Raw genomic sequence first — 17,959 nt, forward strand, 5'->3', positions numbered from 1 at the left:
CATTGAAGGAAAAAGGCATGGTAAAATCCCTGATACCATGAAAAGCTTTGCCTGTGCTATGGGTATACGTCAGGAATCTATATATAAAGAAGCTCAAGAAAATAGTGAATACATGTAGGAATCTGTTGAAATCAGTATGTTGTTGTTCGTGTACGTATGTGCGTATTTCTAAACCTTAGGTGTCTCTAAATTTGAAGTTGCTTAATGGGTGTGGACTGCAGATGATGTTTCACCTCTGATGCTGAGCTGAATTAGGAGCCACAGGGCCTGCCAGGGACCGGGCAATCCAGCCTGGAGTACTGTCTCTGGCAGCCTCCAGCACCAAACGGTACAGGGGGAAGTTTAAGAAATGTCGCTGTAGGCTAATGGACTGGACACGGTTTAGTCTTCTTAAGCTTCATTCCTTAGAAATTGGTTTAAACACTAATGAATGAAAGCTTCAAAATCCGTGAGGATTTAGTAGTTAGTTCTAAGTATTTTTGTTGGTGTTTGAATGGCTTATCTAAATTATCGTCAGATATGGCATGCACTGGACAGCTCTTTGGGATGTAGCAAATGCTCTGTGATGGGTGTCTGACACACGCGGTCCCGCACACAGGGCTGGGACAGGCGGTATCTGCAGGGTAATGAAAAGCACTACAGCTGCTGCGGTGTCTGAGAGAAGCCTGCAAGTTCCTCAGCTACAGGCATGGACTACTAGCCTGGGTAACATAGCTGTTACCTCCAGCCAAAGCCGGACATCAGCACCAAAGGCCTTACAATTTTTCAAAAACCACCTTGCTGGGGTGGTGTGTCATCATGAACTCCTCATTTACCCTGAAGACTGCTAGGGATACAGCCACCAGTGGTGTCTGTTTGGAATAAATACAGCTGGTTACACAGCTGGATTTTTGATTTCAAGGAACTCAAAAGCTCAGGCCAACTTCAAACATGCACATTGATGCAGCCCGTAGTAAGGGCTGAGATACAAAGGTTACAACAAATCCCTATTTGGAGCGAAAAGTTTCTTTGGAATCTCCTGCTCGTAAAATTTGACAGTATTCAGATCTAGTAGTTCAATAAGGGTCACATTTAATTTCAAGTTGTGGATTCCACGCATTTCTCAAAGCGGGGCTTTTGCCAAGGTATCTGGCGGCTCGGTTGCTGGTGATTACCTGGGAGCAAACAACAACAGGGAGTTCAATGTTCGAGCTGAGGCCGAGCAGATGAGCTCCCCGCTGTCCAGTGCTTTGGCTCCCATCTTCCCTTACACAAAATCGCTTTTGGAGTTTTATCATGAACACTAGGACTCCTTTCCTTGTGCTAATATTCACATTGTATTTATGAAGTTTACACTGTGCTGATGTAAGTGAATCCTTTGGCAGAAAGCCAGCTGAATTCTCTTGTTGCAGAAATGTCCACATTTTCCACCTTTGAAAAAAGTTCCTTCTCCCTCCAAGTCTGCTTATCCTTCTTGACTTTTTCCAGTGAGTGTGAAACTGTGTTAAATACAACCTCTCCATACTCCTACCTGTATTTCAGTTAGTGTCACTCTTGCTCGCTCATGACCTTTATAGCTTAGACAGCTCCTGTGGATGATGTCTTCCTGCTGTTCAGGACTGTCAGTGGCCATCTCTTCTGTTCCAGTTCTAAACACTTGGAAGTGTTTTTTCCAGTAACCGAGGTGACTGGCTTGGTCTTTGGATCAGAAGTATGTACTGTTAATTTGCTTTTAGTGAGAGTCAGTACACTCCCTACCACCCAAGGACTCTGCAGATGGCCACAGACACAACCCTCGTCATCTGTGGGGGAGCGGAGGCCGGACTGCTCGTGGAGACTCGCCACGTGGGGTGGCCGGCGGCGTGGTTCATCAGCGGTGCCAAGCAGCTCGCTGCCCGGTGGTCTGCGGGCCAGGCTGCGGCCCCTCGCATCCCAGTCCCACGCTGCCCTTCCCTGCGCCGTGCGGCTCGGGTCGCTGGGCCGAGGGGAGCGTGTGCGGAGGGCGACAGATGGTGGCTGCCGCCGCTGCGGGGACGGCCACACAGCCCGCCATAATGAAACCTTTCTGCTGGGCTTGGAAACCTTCTTCCCATTTGCGGTTTTTATCTGGCTGGCCGCGGGCAGGGGCCCGTTTGTTCTGCCGCCGTTCGGCTCTGCCGGCGCGGACCTGCAGCGCTGCCGGTATCGACACCGCCGCTTCGAACCCCCGCCTCGGCCCGGCGGCAGCCGCGGGACTCCGGGGGCGGCCCGAAGCGCCGCCGGCCTGCGGGCGGCCCCTGCGGCGCTGCCCAGGCCCCGAGCGGGACCTCCCGCGCGCCGCCGCGCCTCAGCCGCCTCGCGCCCCAGCAGAACGGGCCGGCATCCGCGCAAGCGCAGCGAGGCGGACCCGCGGCGGGGAGCCGCGGCGCGGTGCCGCGGGTGACGTGGGGGCGGCCCGACCCCGCCCTCACGGTCGTCCCCGCCCACCGCCGCGGGTGACCTGTAGTAACCCCGGTCCGGCTCGGCCCCTCCCCCTCGAGAGCCCGGCCCCGCGCGCCACCCGGCTCCGGCCAACCAGGCGGCGCCGTGCCGCATACGTAATGAGCGCGCCCGGCGGCGCGAGCCGCCGCTGAGCACAGCCACTCGCGCGGCGCGGCCGAGGGCGCGCACCGGGGCCGCGGCGGCAGGAGCGGCCGCGCCGGGGCGGGCGGAGGCGGCCCGTCAGCGTGCGGCGCCGGCCGCGGGCGTCCTCTGGGCCGGGGCCCGGTGAGTGCGGGGCTGCGGGGCGCGGCTGCGGGGCCCTGCGCCGCCGGGAGCGCGCCGGGCCCCCGCCGCGGTGCGGGGCCTCCCGGGGCGGGGCGGCCATCCGGGCCGCGGTGGTGCTGAAGCGGCCGAGCCCGGCGGCGTGGGGACGGGGCGGGGGGGCAGCGAGCGGCGCTGGGCCCTCGCGGGGCGCCGGGGCTGGTGAGCGAGACAGCGGGCGGGTTTTCCTTCTGCTTTTCTTTGTGCTCACGGGCCGGCCGCGGCCGGGGGGAGAGGGCGGGAGGGGCCGCGGGTCGGGCCGGCTGGCCGCGCTCCGCCCGTTTCCTTTGGTGCCCGGCGGGCTGGGCTGGCCTCGGCGCAGCGGGGCTCGCCGCTGCGTGCGCTGGCCCGGGCAGGGCCTTCGCGGGGCGCAGGGAGGGGAGGCGGCGGCGGGAGCCGGTCCCCGGGCGGGCAGCGCGCAGCCTCTGTGGGGCGGCCGGGCGGGAGCCGTCGGGGAAAGGAAAACCGCGGCTGCAGGGAAGGCAGCGGGGAGGTGGCTTATGGGCGCTGCCCGTTCGCGGGGGTCTGACAGCTTGAAGAAATCGCTCCCCCAAGGAACACATAATTTTAGTATCACTACATGTATGTGTAACAAGGGGCATGTCATCTGTTAAGTGAGAAGTGCAGCGTTTTGGTTAAAAGTACCAGATTCTAAAAAATGGTTTTTGGCCTATGAAATTTGCGGACACCAAACGTGAAATTCTTGTGTTTAAATAGCCTCACTCTCTGACTTTAAAAGTGCTGTTGTCAGTAGAGACTTTGTGAAAAAGGGCAAAAAATGTTTCTGAGTCCTTTAAAAAGTTTGGGTTTTTTTGAGTGCTTTTAAAAGTCTGTTAACGGTAAGGGCACTCATTTTTACTCAGAATATCTTAGAGTATTATAGAAGTCTTAAGGAATATTTGAGCTGACATCAAGCTTTTTTATTATATTCTAAGCATTGTGTAAAGAAAAAGTACAAAATGAACCAAAAAGTTTTATTGGGTGGAATGGGTTTTTTTTCTGGTCACCTTCTGCTGTAGAAATACTCTTTCCCCAGAGTGGCCGTAGCATCTCCGTGTGCATAAATTCACTGTGGCGTGTGACTTTCTTTTTTTTTTCTCTTTTGCTGGGGGTAAAAAGTAAAAGTCAGAAGTGGTAGACATGTTATCAGGTCTTGATTATGTCTTAAGCGGGAGATAATCATCTGGATGCCCTCATAAAACTTAGTGCTTATAACCATCTGCACCGCTGAGAAAGCAAGCACATTATTTTATTTGCCTGTCCTATTCTGCTTTGAAAAATGAAGGAAAGGACGTTGTTAAGCCTGATAATTCTTCCTTGTCCTGTAGATCAGTGCTTCAGGAATGGCTGAAGCTAAACATTGTGACTGAAAGACTTAACTTTCTTTGCTGTTGTTCAGTGTGTTTGTTACTGTTAGTCCCTAGAAAGAGGAGTTAGGTCCAAACTTCATGCTTTGTGTGGCGGTCTGACAAACTGGAGTGAATCTGGTGGATCTGCTGATACCTGTGGTCAAGATTCAAGATTTCTGGAACGTATAGGATGCTCGGCCTGTGGCATGGATGCAGTCGCTGTTGACTGGTCAGGAAAGCAAGCTTCTTCCTAATGGGAACAGCATCCCTTGTAGAGAAGCAAACCTACCGAGTTTATTCTAAAATGGCCTGTTTGATCCTCAGTAGGCTGTCACTTGGTTCTGAAAGTTGTCCTATCTCCAGGTGTCCCATTCTGCCCAAAGTAGTTGTGAAAATAATGAACCTCGGCCTCGACAGTTTTCTGGGTGTTTCAGGGTCGTGTGTCTGTTGGTGTCCTTTTGCGAGAACCAGCTGGCGGCTGTGGACGCGGGTGGGCTCTCCATACCTGTGCATCCGGAGCCTGCTGGGCTTTGGCCACAGCGCTGGTAGTGGGCTGAAGCGAGGTGTCAGGGCTGTGGTGTGCTGGGTCTGATTCCTCTTTTTGGAAATGTGGATGGGTAGTTCCTGGCTTCCCGGCGCCATCACTCTTGCTTGGAGGGTCCTGATTGTGTAAGACCACTGAGCACAGCGTGTTGGGCCGAGTATGCCGGTAGGCGTAACTTTTCAATTTATGACCCTGTTATAAAACCATAATGCCTGTGAGAAATAACTTCTCAAATCAAGAGATCTGGTTCGGCCTGAAGCCTAAAAAAATCAGCATGGTACGTGTTGGAAAAGTGATAGTCTTTGAAGAGCTAGAGGAAATGTCTTCATCCTTGGCTGAATGCACAGTGTGCACTTGCTAAACTGGTGAGCATTTATGCCATTGATCCCTAAGCCCGTATTTGGTGTCGGTGTGGGGCTTTTATTCCTCCTTTCTGTAGACCAGTGAATGGTTTGAGCTGCAGTCGTACTAAAGACCAAATTTTTGTCAGTGAATCATCAAGATATCTGGAACAAAGCACCACACATGGCTCAGGACAGAATGCAGGAGAACTGTAGATAAAGCATCCTTGTTCAAGGAGATCCAGCTATGGAGTAAATGTCCAGAAGGCAGCAGGAGGAGCTGAATCCTGGGTTGTTTAGAAATCTACATTTTCTTTAGAAATGTATTTTCCAGTGGAAGAGTAACTAAACTAAGACCTGTCCTGACAAACAGGCTGCTACTTACTGCCGCGGTGACAAAACCGAAAGAATAATGCAGTCTGATGCTGCAGCGCTACCAGACCTCAAAGACCAAGTTCGGGTGGCCTGAATTCCACCCAAGCCCCTTTTCTGAGTCAGTGGAGAAATCTAGGTGGTTTTGGAGAGAACTCAGAGAATTTACATAAGATGCTGAATGGGGAGCTGTCTGAAAGCCAGCTAATAAGAAATGGGAGGCAGAAGGATTTATGTGGAATTTAGGGCATCTGAATATGGCCCTAAGATGCGACTTAGTACTACTAAGTAAGGTGTATTAACACTAAGAAGACTTGGCTTCAATTTCCATCCATTTCATCTGCTGCTGATTACTAAGCAAATTTATAAACAGCTATTCAAGGGTGAGGGCTTCCTGGCTTTGTCCGCGGACAGGAGGAGCCCCTTGCAGCAGGCCGGCCTGGGTGGGGAGCAGCTCTGCTGGGAGGGCCGAGGGGGTGGGGGTCAGCAAGCCATGTGCCCCGTGTCAGCCGGAGCACAGCTGGCAGGTCGAGTGAAGCGATTATCCCCTTCCACTCGGCACTCGTTAGACCACATCCACAGTACGGCATCAAGTCGTGCTGCCCCCAGGACAAGGGAATTGTTGATAAAATGGAATGAGTGCAGTGGAGAGCTGCCAAGATTGTCTCGAGGTGTGAGCTTCTGCCTTGTGAGGAGGGGCAGAGGAACTGTGCCTGTTGTTGAGCCTGGAGAAGAGAAGGTCTGGGGGGCCCTTCCAGCACCTATGGGGAGATTTTCAGGAGAGCAAAGCCAGGTTCTTCACAGTGCTGCGTGATGGGAGGGCAAGAGAGACCAGGCATGACTTGATGTCAGAGAGGTCTGTGTCTGTAAGGCGTTTTTCACCGTGAGATCAGTCAAGCAGTGAGACTTGCTGCCTGGAGAGGTTGTGCAGTCTCCTTCCATGGAGATTTTCAAAATCCGGCTGGATAAAGCCCTGAGAAAGCAGGTGTGATCTCATGGGTGAGTCTGCTTAGAGCTGGAGGTTGAACCTGAAGCCCCCTGAGATCCTTTCCCACCTGAATTATCCCGTGGCTCTATTTAGTTTCTGTCCATGGAGCAGTCACAGTGGAAGTTTCTGAGCCAGCTCATTTAGGACTGCATGCATGTTTACTCATCATACTTGGAGGAACAGAGCAAGCACTCAAGCCAACCTTAAGCAGCTCTCAAATGGCAGGGCTTTATTTGTTCAATTATGCCGTTAGAGTTGGAAGAACTGCTCTTCATCCTGAGCTCCTGATCTGCATCAGGGTTTGCTGTGTAGTAAGACCTGAAGGGCTCTTAAAGGTTTCAGTACTCTTCTTTGAGATACAGTTTGGGATCTAATGATTTTGAGGATGTTGAAGGAAATCACTTGGACAAGGCCATATCTTAGTCACACCTCTTTAGTAGCTATTGCTAAATCCAGGACTAGAGGGTGAGAAAAGCGCAGCTTTCTGAAGGAAGCTTAAATCTTATTCCGTATTAGCTTCTAAATCAATTAGAGAAAAGTTGTTAAAAATTCAAAATGGTTTTAAAATCATCTCGTTTCAAACCTTGCAGCAGTCTTTACTGATCCTTGGGAAGGAATTACTCACACACGTGTCCTCTCGTTCCGTAAGTGAGCCCGCAGCTCGTGGGAAGTCAAGGTGCTGACTTGGTGTCTGCGATCCCAGAGGAGGAGGAGGTGGCTGTTTGTCAGCACGTGTGCATTTATGCACATCGGGAATTCCTGTGTCCCTCAGTGTTCTGGAGTCTGGTTAATTACGAAGATGTGCTAGTTAATTACAGTATCTGAAATGGGACAAGCTGGGTTCTCAGTTTTATGAGTTTCCTGAAAAGCGAGGAAGGAGGGGTTATTGAAAGTTCTTGATGTACGGATTTTCACTGTTGATAGTGGAAAACAGCAATAACAAACTGCAAGCCTTTTCCCATGTCACTTAAAAATGGAAAACCTAGTGCTTGATTTTTTTAGGTACTGTGTAAATATCATCCTTATCCTGAATGCTTATATCTACCAGATGAAACCAGTATGAGACCTGGAAGGGGAGAATAGATAATAAAGATTAGAAGTGACTTGCTGAAGATTAAGCAGCAGAACAGCAGTGGTACTGCACTGCCAGGTCCAGTTCCCCATCTATTTGCTGTGTTACGGTACTGTCTGTGTAGAGCATTCTCTCCTCCTGCGATAAACTTGTAAGGATACTGTGAACTGAAAACTATATAAAAATGGTTTTTCTGCATCTTTAGAGGAAAGACTTCTCTGCCTTTCCCTTGCCGCTGTCCAGAACAGGGTATGGAACGTGCCTTGCTTTGTTCAGGTTGGCTGGTGAGACGTGAGAAACCTTGACCAGCTGCAGGAAGGCTTTGCATGGGTTCTTTGCTTCTTGGCCAGAAGACTTCAGAGCAAGTAGTGCAGTGTTGTGCATCAGTGCGCGTGATGACATAAGGTTTGTCAGATCGGACATGTGGTATGATTCTACCAATCAAAGTTTTAAGACAGTATGAGAACATAGTCTGTGAAACAGCGGAGCATGGTTTGTGGTTGTTTCTCCAAACCATTATTAAAATCAAAGTTTGTGGGCTCATTCTGTGAGAGCCTATGAAAAATGTGGAAAGTGGAGCATCTGTGGCTAGTTTTTAAAAGTTAGATGTGTGTGTAATTTGTGCTGGGTAGAGAGGATGTCTGTAGTCTGTGTTTTAAGTATGTGGGTACGGAGAAAGGTAGAGGGAACAGGAGAAGCAGGAGGAGATGGATTTGCAGGAGGATTTAAGTGGTTATGTAGAGAAGCATCTGTTTTTTTCTGTCTGCGGATTTTGTAAGGATGCAAATGTTTGGTGAGTGTTGAAGTGGAGACAGGTAAGGCAAGAGGCACGGGAGGCAGACGGTGGTCCGAGTGCTGTTCGGGCAGGGAGCTTGGCTGGCTACGTGGTTCAGTCTGTTCCGCAGCAGCAAGTCCACAAACCACTTGGAAAGAAAGTTCTGTTGCCAGGGCTTGTCAGTCCTTTATAGCTGCAGCTTAATTGTTCTGATGAAGTATCACTGCACTGTACTGTTCTAGGGAAGCTGTGAAGAGAGAAATGATTTTCCTAATGGACAGCTTTAGGATGCCTAGAAAATATTTTCCAGGTCTGCATCGCTGACAACTGTGTAGATTATTTTCCCCACTCCCTTCCCCCTCCTTGGTGGGGAAGATGCGTAAGGAGATTTTTGTATAGTTCTCTTACAATCTGCACAACTAGCTTTACCTGTTAACACCCACTACTTTCAACAATAAGGCACAAACCCACTTCCCAATGAAGTAAAGCAGGGCTGTGAGCTAGTGCAGGTGTGCTAGCCCCAAAGCCAAGGCTGTTAGCGGGTGCAGGAAGGTGGTGTGAGGGGGCTTGGGCAGGAGCGCTAACTGAAACAGGCATTCCTAAAGAAACTTGGGACAACTTCTGTTTTCAAAAATCTGTTATTTACCAATAAAATAAGTTTTATTAAAAAAAAAAAAAAGTTCTGTCCACATCTTGTGTTATGCATTCAGATACGCAGTTGTGGCCGGGTCCAGGGTGTGAAAGAATGGAGAGTTCTGCTAGCCTGACTCTTTTCTATGCATCTGTACATAACAGAGTCTAAGAGTACAGTGGTTAAAATTGTGTATGTTTTTATTACATCATTAGCTTAATCTTTCATGATTCAGTGATTTCTTTTAAAATGCAAGACATAATTCTTTCGGGTTTTGAAATATTGGTGGCTCATGAAACACATGAAATATTTTATGTATATTTTTCTTCTAGAAATATTGAATAGTTTATTCTGGACTTCCAGCTTATCAACTTGTATTCATCTAATTTGATTATAATTTTTCCTGCGAACATTCACAAAATTCCTGCAAATGCTGTTGGTACTATGCAACCTTTCTTTTTTAAAAAGGTCAGTGTTCTTGTTTTAAAAACTTGGCGGTGAAGGCTCTACCCAGCCAGATACTTCAATAATTTATTTTCCCTGAAAAGAAAAACAGAATTCCCTTCTGCCAAAAACTCCATCTACCTACAGAGTGTTTATATACTGATTCTGAACTGCTGACTTGAATTCTGTCCTGTGAGGAGTGAGTCACTTCCTCACCTTCATCCCCTCCAAGTCCATACCTGTGGGCGCTGGGTGTTGTCCTCCGATTTTCAACACCCGCGTTTGTAAGTTTTATGTTTAAGGGTGACATGTAAGGACTTGGAGCTGAGGACAATGCTTCTATAATGCTGCTTCACGTGGAATAAAGTGGCCTCTAATTTAATGAGTCCTTGTTTTGAATTTGTTTCGTGTTACGCAATTGTTGGGCCTGTTCATAAGTGATCCTGCCTTGCTTTGCTTACAAAAAAGAGAGAGTAATAAAAAGAGAGAAAAGGATATTCGTTCCAATGTGATGGAGGAGAGAGGTTGTCCTGATCCTCCGTTACTTCCAAGGTTAGACAATAGGATGATATCTCAAATGAACAGGGTAGGCATCCTTACGCCGTACTTAAATAAATTCCAGTGCTGGATTTTGATCAAAGGAGTCATTTCCCCAGGCAGCATAGATATAAAACCTAGATAAAGTAGCTCTTTAGAAAAACACTGAATTTTAAATATTTTCTTTATCCTGTGCTGTTTCTTTCTTTTGTACGATTGTATTCCCCACTGTACCTAGAATTTCAGAGCAGCCAAGAGAAATAAAAACCTTATAAAGTGGTTTGCAGTAAAACATCCTGCTAGTCTATTCTGTAACTTAAGCTTTTGTGTGACTCCCTGTGGGTCACCCCCGACTTCTTGAGTGCAAAGAAAGAGTGCTCTCTGCCCATAAATACGTGGGGGAACGAGGTTGAAGCAGTAGCAGCTGAAACCTGCCTCTGTGGTAGCCTTCCCTGGACTTCATGAAGTGCTGAGTTTGGGAGCTGTTTCGGCCGGCTTTGATGTTGCGGAGAACAGGACTGTACATCTGTCACAAGGGCGGAAAAGTTCCTAAGTGAGTGGCCTCCAGGTGACATTGCTCTTGGCAGCTTGGTCTTTATAGTGTCTCACTTATACCCGTAAGAAGCATTTGTTTAAGTCCTATTTCTACTGATTGACTGTGTGTGCAGCATTCCTAGTGTCTTATGAATCACAGTTTGGTTTAGTTTGAGCCTTTTTGAAATCTGGAGTTAAATAAGCCAAGTATTTTTTTAACATTAGGTTCTGGAAAATACTAGGAGAAAGGCAATCTCTGTGCATTGCAGTACAGTTGGGGTATATCTTCAAATACAACTAAGCTTAAACAAAGTATTTCTATTAAAACAGCCTAGAAGTCAAGGGTAGTCATCTGTAAACTGGTGTGTTTAGGAAGTGGGATTTCACAGATGCTAATATAAGCAGTCTAACAAACAGTAGACTGTTTTCGAGGTATAGATTTGTAACTTGTGGCATAGGTAAGATTACTAAAAACATGCTTGAAAAATTGCGTTTTCACAGAACTTTGAAGGAGCAAATTTTGTTTCTCTCTTTACGTTTGTGCTCAGAAAAAGCTCCACAAATTATTTGCTGCGTGTATATGGTTGCTGGAGTGAAGTACGGCTTTCGATATATCTTGCTTAGGCTCACTCCACGGGGTATGAAACACCAACTGAGTCTTGTGCAAGTGTTGGCCTGGGGTAACACTTCCCGGGTCTGTGATGTTGATAAGCTGCGTTCCTGTTGCTTTTCTGCTGTGTGGTTTGCGGGGGATCTCTTCATTACTTTGAGAGTGAGTGTTACAGAACGCAGTCTGAAGCACGCATGTGGGCCTGGGAGCAGCAGTCTTCCCTGGAAAGGCAGTGGTCCCCTCTGAGAGGCTTGTGGCTTCCATCACTGACTGGAGGAGGGGGATTGCTCCTGTTCAGGAGATGCAGTCACCACAGCAGAACGCGGGGTGGGAAGAAGAGCAGGTGTTCCTCTGGGAACTTCTTCATTAAACGTTCTTTGATAGTAAATCCCTGTAAATGACTGGACACAATGATGTTGTTAAAAAAACACAAAAGTAAACACACCAAAACCCAAGCAACTGGAACTTGAAAATGTATTTATCCCTCAAAGGAGAAAGTGTGTTGAAAATGTCAACAGCTTGGACTTCCAAATTCAGTGGTGAAACATCCCCGCTTTATCATGTTTATAGCTGTGATTGTGCTGTGGATGTTCTTATTCCTTTGAAAAGTATTGTAAAATTCCTCTTGAAAGTGTTGTTCGTTTGGCTGATGCTTTTCTTGTGAGGAATGTCTCTAAAGACGTGGGATAAATCCTTTACTTTTTCTTCTGAAGCGTATATCCTCATGTTGTTCTCTTGGATTTGCTTTGTTGCTTGAGTGTATTCATCTGCTGCTTGTTCTTTAAAGAGGTGCTGGCTTAAGGTTATCCCTAACAAAAGCCCATCAAATAAAGAAGAAACGTTACAGAAAGAATGCAAAGACGTTATAAATACATGGGCTTACCAGATTTTGGAGCTGCCTACCTGATATTTTTTAAAAAATGAATATAAGATAGTGGGTAATAATTTTTGCTGTCACACTACATGAACTCTAATTCACCTAAAAGTGAGTGAGAACATTTTTATGCATGTATAGCTTCTGCTAGAGAAAACACCAGAAGCACCTTTACTGCTGAAAATCTCTGGTGTTCTTGTGTTAGATTTTTGTTCTGATCTGACGACTGCATGACTGGAATACAGCTCATAATCGGACTGAGTGTACAGCAACAGAACATCTATTTCTGTTTCGATTTTTAAGAAACAAACAGTCCAGAGCTGTTCACTCCTTAGCATTTCAGATTTCCCAGAAATTAGAGAATGACCTAAGGCTGTGTTTTGTAGTAGAGAACGGCATATCAAACCATTCCGGTCGTTCCCTTCCATCCAGATGGAAAGCAGAGTCTGCCTCCCAGTGGAAGTACTCAGGAGCATTGTCTTAAACAACTGGAAAGTGATTGTAGGAATCTGGAGAGGGATAAACTGGCAGCGGCAACTGGGCTGTGACTCCACTTCTCCAGTAGCCGAAGCTCGGGGGTAATGGTGAAACTGCTGATTTATTTTTATGCAGACTTTTCATACTGTGTGTGCAGTGGTGTTGATGTTCTTGTTTAAGTGCTCTTCCCTGTTTAGTTTGTATCTGTGTTTAAAAAATCAACAGTATCCTTGGGAAACTGGTGGTGGTGTTTCTCTTTGACAGTTAATTTGCAGATTACAGAGTTACTCTGAGGTCTTCTCCGGTAGTAAGGTACTATATGCATCAAATTCTTTGTTTCTCTGACACAAACGTGAAAACATTTAATTTAGTTTGGGGTTAAATACATCTCTTAAATGCTCTAATAACTGGTTATGAGAAGGCATGGAAACAATGTATTGTCAGTATCTGGTAAATCAAAGTGCCTGAAAGGAATAGGACACCTGTGTGCCCTGAAGCGGGATTGTGCAGTGGGAAGAAAAGGAGACAAATATGTAGCAGCACTGGATTGTGTTCCTGGCATAGCCATTACTTTGTTGAATGACTTTGAATAAATGTTTTTATCACACTGTTTTCTTGTCTGTATTAGTAGTAAGAGTGATGTTAACTTCTTGGGAAGTACTTTCAGGTTTGCGGACAATAATTGTTAACTTAGAGCTGTGTTTTATTACTCTCATTGATAGAAGATGTATTTGTCAATCCATTAAATATTTATCTTATATAGGTTAAAAAATTTAACATATTTAAGGAAAATAAGTTTTAGAATGTTTTGGATAGGAAATTTCTAAGATGCAGAATTGCAATGGGCTTTGCTTTTTCAGCTGATTTCAGTATCTTGGAAGGGTGTTTGTGTCGTAGGTAACAGTAGCTTTAGGAGTGCTGGTTGAAGTGTTGCTTCTGAATTGGGGCTGAACCCATTTTGATTTAGTTTTACTTTTCACCTTTAACAAAGGTTTAAACTTCAGTTTGTAGCCCGTGCAGTCAGACTGTCCATTGAAAGTCCAATAGTTTTTGGGGAAAAATAAAGCTATTTGTCTGCTTTGTGATTGTCACTTTGGCTTTCAGGTCCTCATAAATATTACTGTCTTTCATTAGAAAGCAGAGGGCAGATTTACAAACCTGAGCCTCTCGCTCTCCTGCAACGTAGAGTGATATATCGTACAAGTGGGGGGGCATGGGAGTACTTGGAAGAGGTTGATGTCAAATGGACGTTTTTGAAGCTCACTTACCCATTGCCTTTTTAGAAATAACTGGATATACCAAATATCCATGTAAGAGAAAGCGCAGGTCTTTGCCCTCAAGAAATGTCAGCTGCTTCTGTCTGATTTATTTCTGTGCTACTACAGTTGTCTCCCTGTTGTCTGCTACTACTAGGGGTGATTTCTTCCCCCCTTAAAGAGGCCTACTAAGAGGAAAAGAAAATGTTAATGTTTGCAAACTTTTCTAGATAGTGAAACCATTTCCTATTGTCTCAAGATTTAGTTAATTTAGTAGAAAGTCTCTCCTTAGGGTGAAGGACTTATTTGGTTCGTGTGGTTCCTTCTGTTACAGTATCTTGGTGTCTAACAAGTACATGATAATATATTTATCCTAATAACATGCTTTCTGCCTGCCTCCTAAGGAAGCAGGAGTATCATTTTACAATGTAGCATTGAGATGTGAAGGATGTAAATTAAACCCCTTTGTATTTATAGGAATGTGTGAGAGCCTGCATCCAAAGTTTAAAGGTGTTTAGGCTATAGCACTCAAAACCACCAAGGGTGAGCTCCAAAAAAACGTAAGTAGTGAGATCATTAGTAGTGAGAGCAAAAGGTTAATCCCCGAGAACACAGCTGTGCTCTGATCGCAGAGTGTACTGGTGAAGACCCAGACAGAATCGCAGAATGTTTCGAGTTGGAAGGGGCCTCTGTGGGTCATCTAGTCCAACCCCCCTGCCGAAGCAGGGTCTCCTACAGCAGGCTGCACAGGACCTTGACCAGGCGGGTCTTGAATATCTCCAGAGAAGGAGACTCCACAACCTCCCTGGGCAGCCTGTTCCAGTGCTCCGTCACCCTCAGAGGGAAGAAATTCTTCCTCATGTTCAGATGGAACTTCCTGTGCTTCAGTTTGTGCCCATTGCCCCTTGTCCTGTCGCTGGGCACCACTGAAAAGAGCTTGGCCCCATCCTCCTGACACCCACCCTTGAGATATTTATAAGTATTTATTAGGTCCCCTCTCAGCCTTCTTCAGGCTGAACAAGCCCAGCTCCCTCAGCCTTTCCTCATAGGAGAGATGCTCCAGTCCCCTCATCATCCTTGTAGCCCTCCGCTGGACTCTCTCCAGTAGCTCCTCATCTTTCTTGAAGTGGGGAGCCCAGAAATGGACACAGTACTCCAGACGGGGTCTCACTAGGGCAGAGTAGAGGGGGAAGAGACACAAGAGGTTCTGCGTGTGGCTCTCTTAGAGCCGAGTGGAGGTTTGCTTTACAGCATGGCTGCCAGGCTCCTTCCCTCTCCTCCTCCACCTGTGTGTTCCCCATCTGGAGTGGCATCAGTGCCTGTCTGTTCATGATTACCCAGTTTGAGACAGCAGAGGAATAACTTCTTTTGTAGTGCTAATTTTCTGTTGATTTAGGTGCTTGCGATGACTCACCCTAGGCTTAAGTAAATACCAAAGTTGATACAAAGGAAGATCCACCGTTCTTCCCTGAGGAGGGGAGGGTTTAAACTGGATCAGCAAGCTAATCTGACTCATTGCTAGCCACACAGGCACTTGTGTGTTGATACAGTGGAGGAAAGGGCTGGATTACATTTTGGACATCAACAGTCTGTTTTTATTAGCAGCCCAGCGTTAAATCTGCTTGAGCCAAACTGAAACCGTGCCCTCAGGCCGTGCGCTTAGTGAGGAGCCTTGGCTGCCCCAGCGGTCTCCTGCACACCTACCTTGGAAACGGGCTTGTTCCAGGTCACGGGGTGCCTTTCCTGACGGTCTGCGGGTGCCCTCGTGTGCTGTTCAGAAGCGCGGTCGTGCGCAGAACCGCCTGAGGTTCGGAGGCCAGCTGTGGGTTTGTTCACGCCGAAGCCTGCTGGGGCGAGCGGTGGGGAGCGGGAGTGCTGGGGTGGCTCCCGCAGCCCCCCTGCGCGCGTCGCTGGTCCCCAGCACGGCGGCGGGAAGCATCAAGGAGCCCGAGTGTTCGCCCAGGGTTGTGCGAGAGGTGGGTCACCGCTGGAGGCTGCGGGGCCATCTGAATTAGCCTGGGTGTGCTTGCAGAGAATAGTTATTCTCCCCACGTCCAGAAAGGCTGCGTCCTTTTGAGAGAACAGCCGTAATCGGGAGTGATTTTGGTCTCCCACCGTACCTCCTGCTGTGCAAGCTAACAGCAGTTCACAACATGTGTAGCTGCGAGGAGGGCAAAGTCCAGGGAGAGACAAACGTCTCTTGTTCAGGACTTGGAGTGAGAAATGAAGGACTGGAGATGATGTGGGAATTAAGTGCATTCTGGGTATGCCTGCTTGAAGAAGTTTCACAAGTCTGCCTGCTTGAAAAAGTTTCTCTTGCCCAGTCGGTCCGACCGTTAGAGACATGCAGTCCTGTTCTCCTAGGTCATTCTGTAGCAAAGGGTTTTTAATACCTGTAGCAAGCCCTGGTCAGGCAGAGCTGTTAGAATCACAGAATCACAGAATGGTAGGGGTTGGAAGGGACCTCTGTGGGTCATCTAGTCCAGCCCTCCTGCCGAAGCAGGGTCACCTACAGCAGGCTGTACAGGACCTTGTCCAGGCGGGTCTTGAATATCTCCAGAGAAGGAGACTCCACAACCTCCCTGGGCAGCCTGTTCCAGTGCTCCGTCACCCTCAGAGGGAAGAAGTTCTTCCTCATGTTCAGCTGGAACTTCCTGTGCTTCAGTTTGTGCCCATTGTCCCTTGTCCTGTCACTGGGCACCACTGAAAAGAGTCTGGCCCCATCGTCCTGACACCTACCCTTGAGATATTTATAAACATTTATTAGGTCCCCTCGCAGCCTTCTCTTCTTCAGGCTGAACAAGCCCAGCTCCCTCAGCCTCTCCTCGTAGGGGAGATGTTCCAGTCCCCTCACCATCCTTGTAGCCCTCCACTGGACTCTCTCCAGTAGCTCTTCATCTTTCTTGAACTGGGGAGCCCAGAACTGGACACAGTACTCCAGATGAGGCCTCACTAGGGCAGTGTAGAGGGGGAGGAGAACCTCCCTTGACCTGCTGGCCACACTCCTCTTGATGCACCCCAGGATCCCATTGGCCTTCTTGGCAGCCAGGGCACACTGCTGGCTCATGGTTAACCTGTCGTCCACCAGGACACCCAGGTCCCTCTCCACAGAGCTGCTCTCCAGCAGGTCTGCTCCAAGCCTGTACTGATGCATGGGGTTGTTCCTCCCCAGGTGCAGGACCCTGCACTTGCCTTTGTTGAACCTCATCAGGTTCCTCTCTGCCCAGCTTTCCAGCCTGTCCAGGTCACGCTGAATGGCAGCACAGCCTTCTGATGTATCTACCACTCCTCCCAGTTTGGTGTCATCAGCAAACTTGCTGAGGGTGCACTCTAACTCTTCATACAGGTCATTGATGAAGAAGTTAAACAAGACTGGGCCCAGTACTGACCCCTGAGGGACACCACTAGTTACCAGCCTCCAACTAGACTCAGCGCCGCTGACGACAACCCTCTGAGTTCTGCCATTCAGCCAGTTCTCAATCCATCTCACCGACCACTCATCCAGCCCATACTTCCTCAGCTTCCCTAGGAGGATGTTGTGGGAGACTGTGTCGAAAGCCTTGCTGAAGTCAAGGTAGACAACATCCATGGCTCTCCCTTCATCTACCCAGCCGGTCATGCCATCGTAGAAAGCTATCAGATTGGTCAGGCATGATTTCCCCTTGGTGAATCCATGCTGACTACTCCTGATAGCCTTCTTTTCCTCCACTTGCTTGTTGATGACCTCCAGGATAAGCTGCTCCATCACCTTTCCTGGGATGGAGGTGAGGCTGACCGGCCTGTGGTTCCCTGGGTCCTCCTTCTTGCCCTTTTTGAAGATTGGAGTGACATTGGCCTTCCTCCAGTCCTCGGGCACCTCTCCTGACCTCCAGGACCTCTCAAAGATGACGGAGAGTGGCTCAGCAATGACATCCGGCAGCTTCCTCAGCACTCGTGGGTGCATTCCATCGGGGCCCATGGATTTGTGGACGTCCAGATCGCTTAAGCAATCCCTCATGCAGTCCTCCTTGACCAAGGGAAAGTCATCCTCTCTGTAGGCTTCTTTTCTTACCTCCGGGGCTTGGGATTCCTGAAGGCCAGTCTTAGCACTGAAGACTGAAGCAAAGAAGGCATTCAGTAGCTCTGCCTTCTCCGCATCCTCCGTCACCAGGACACCCGCCTCATTCAGCAGCGGCCCCACGTTGTCCCTAGCCTTCCTTTTGCTGCTGGTGTAGTTGAAGAAGCCCTTCTTGTTGTTTTTGACATCCCTTGCCAGCTTCAATTCCAGGTGGGCCTTGGCCTTCCTCGTTGCATCCCTGCATGCTCTCACCACGTTTCTGTACTCTTCCCAAGTGGCCTGTCCCTCTTTCCACATTCCATGGACCTTTCTCTTCCACCTGATCTCCGCTAGAAGCT

At 48.2% G+C, this 17,959-nt stretch overlaps 1 protein-coding gene across 2 annotated transcripts in view; it reads left to right on the forward strand.

The window, feature by feature from the left end:
* The first annotated feature begins 2,635 nt into the window (after window positions 1–2,635).
* Window positions 2,636–17,959, forward strand: part of ACSL3 (acyl-CoA synthetase long chain family member 3) — a 56,314-nt gene continuing 40,990 nt past the window's right edge. Inside the window, exon 1 of one of the 2 annotated variants that reach the window (XM_075417843.1) lies at window positions 2,636–2,724. The gene's annotated coding sequence lies outside the window, so the exon portion shown is untranslated. The remainder of the gene's footprint in view (window positions 2,725–17,959) is intronic. The other variant, XM_075417844.1, reaches the window with a different exon arrangement.

This window comes from Opisthocomus hoazin, chromosome 4 (genome assembly GCF_030867145.1).
Source record: "Opisthocomus hoazin isolate bOpiHoa1 chromosome 4, bOpiHoa1.hap1, whole genome shotgun sequence".
In the NCBI taxonomy this organism is placed as follows: domain Eukaryota; kingdom Metazoa; phylum Chordata; class Aves; order Opisthocomiformes; family Opisthocomidae; genus Opisthocomus; species Opisthocomus hoazin.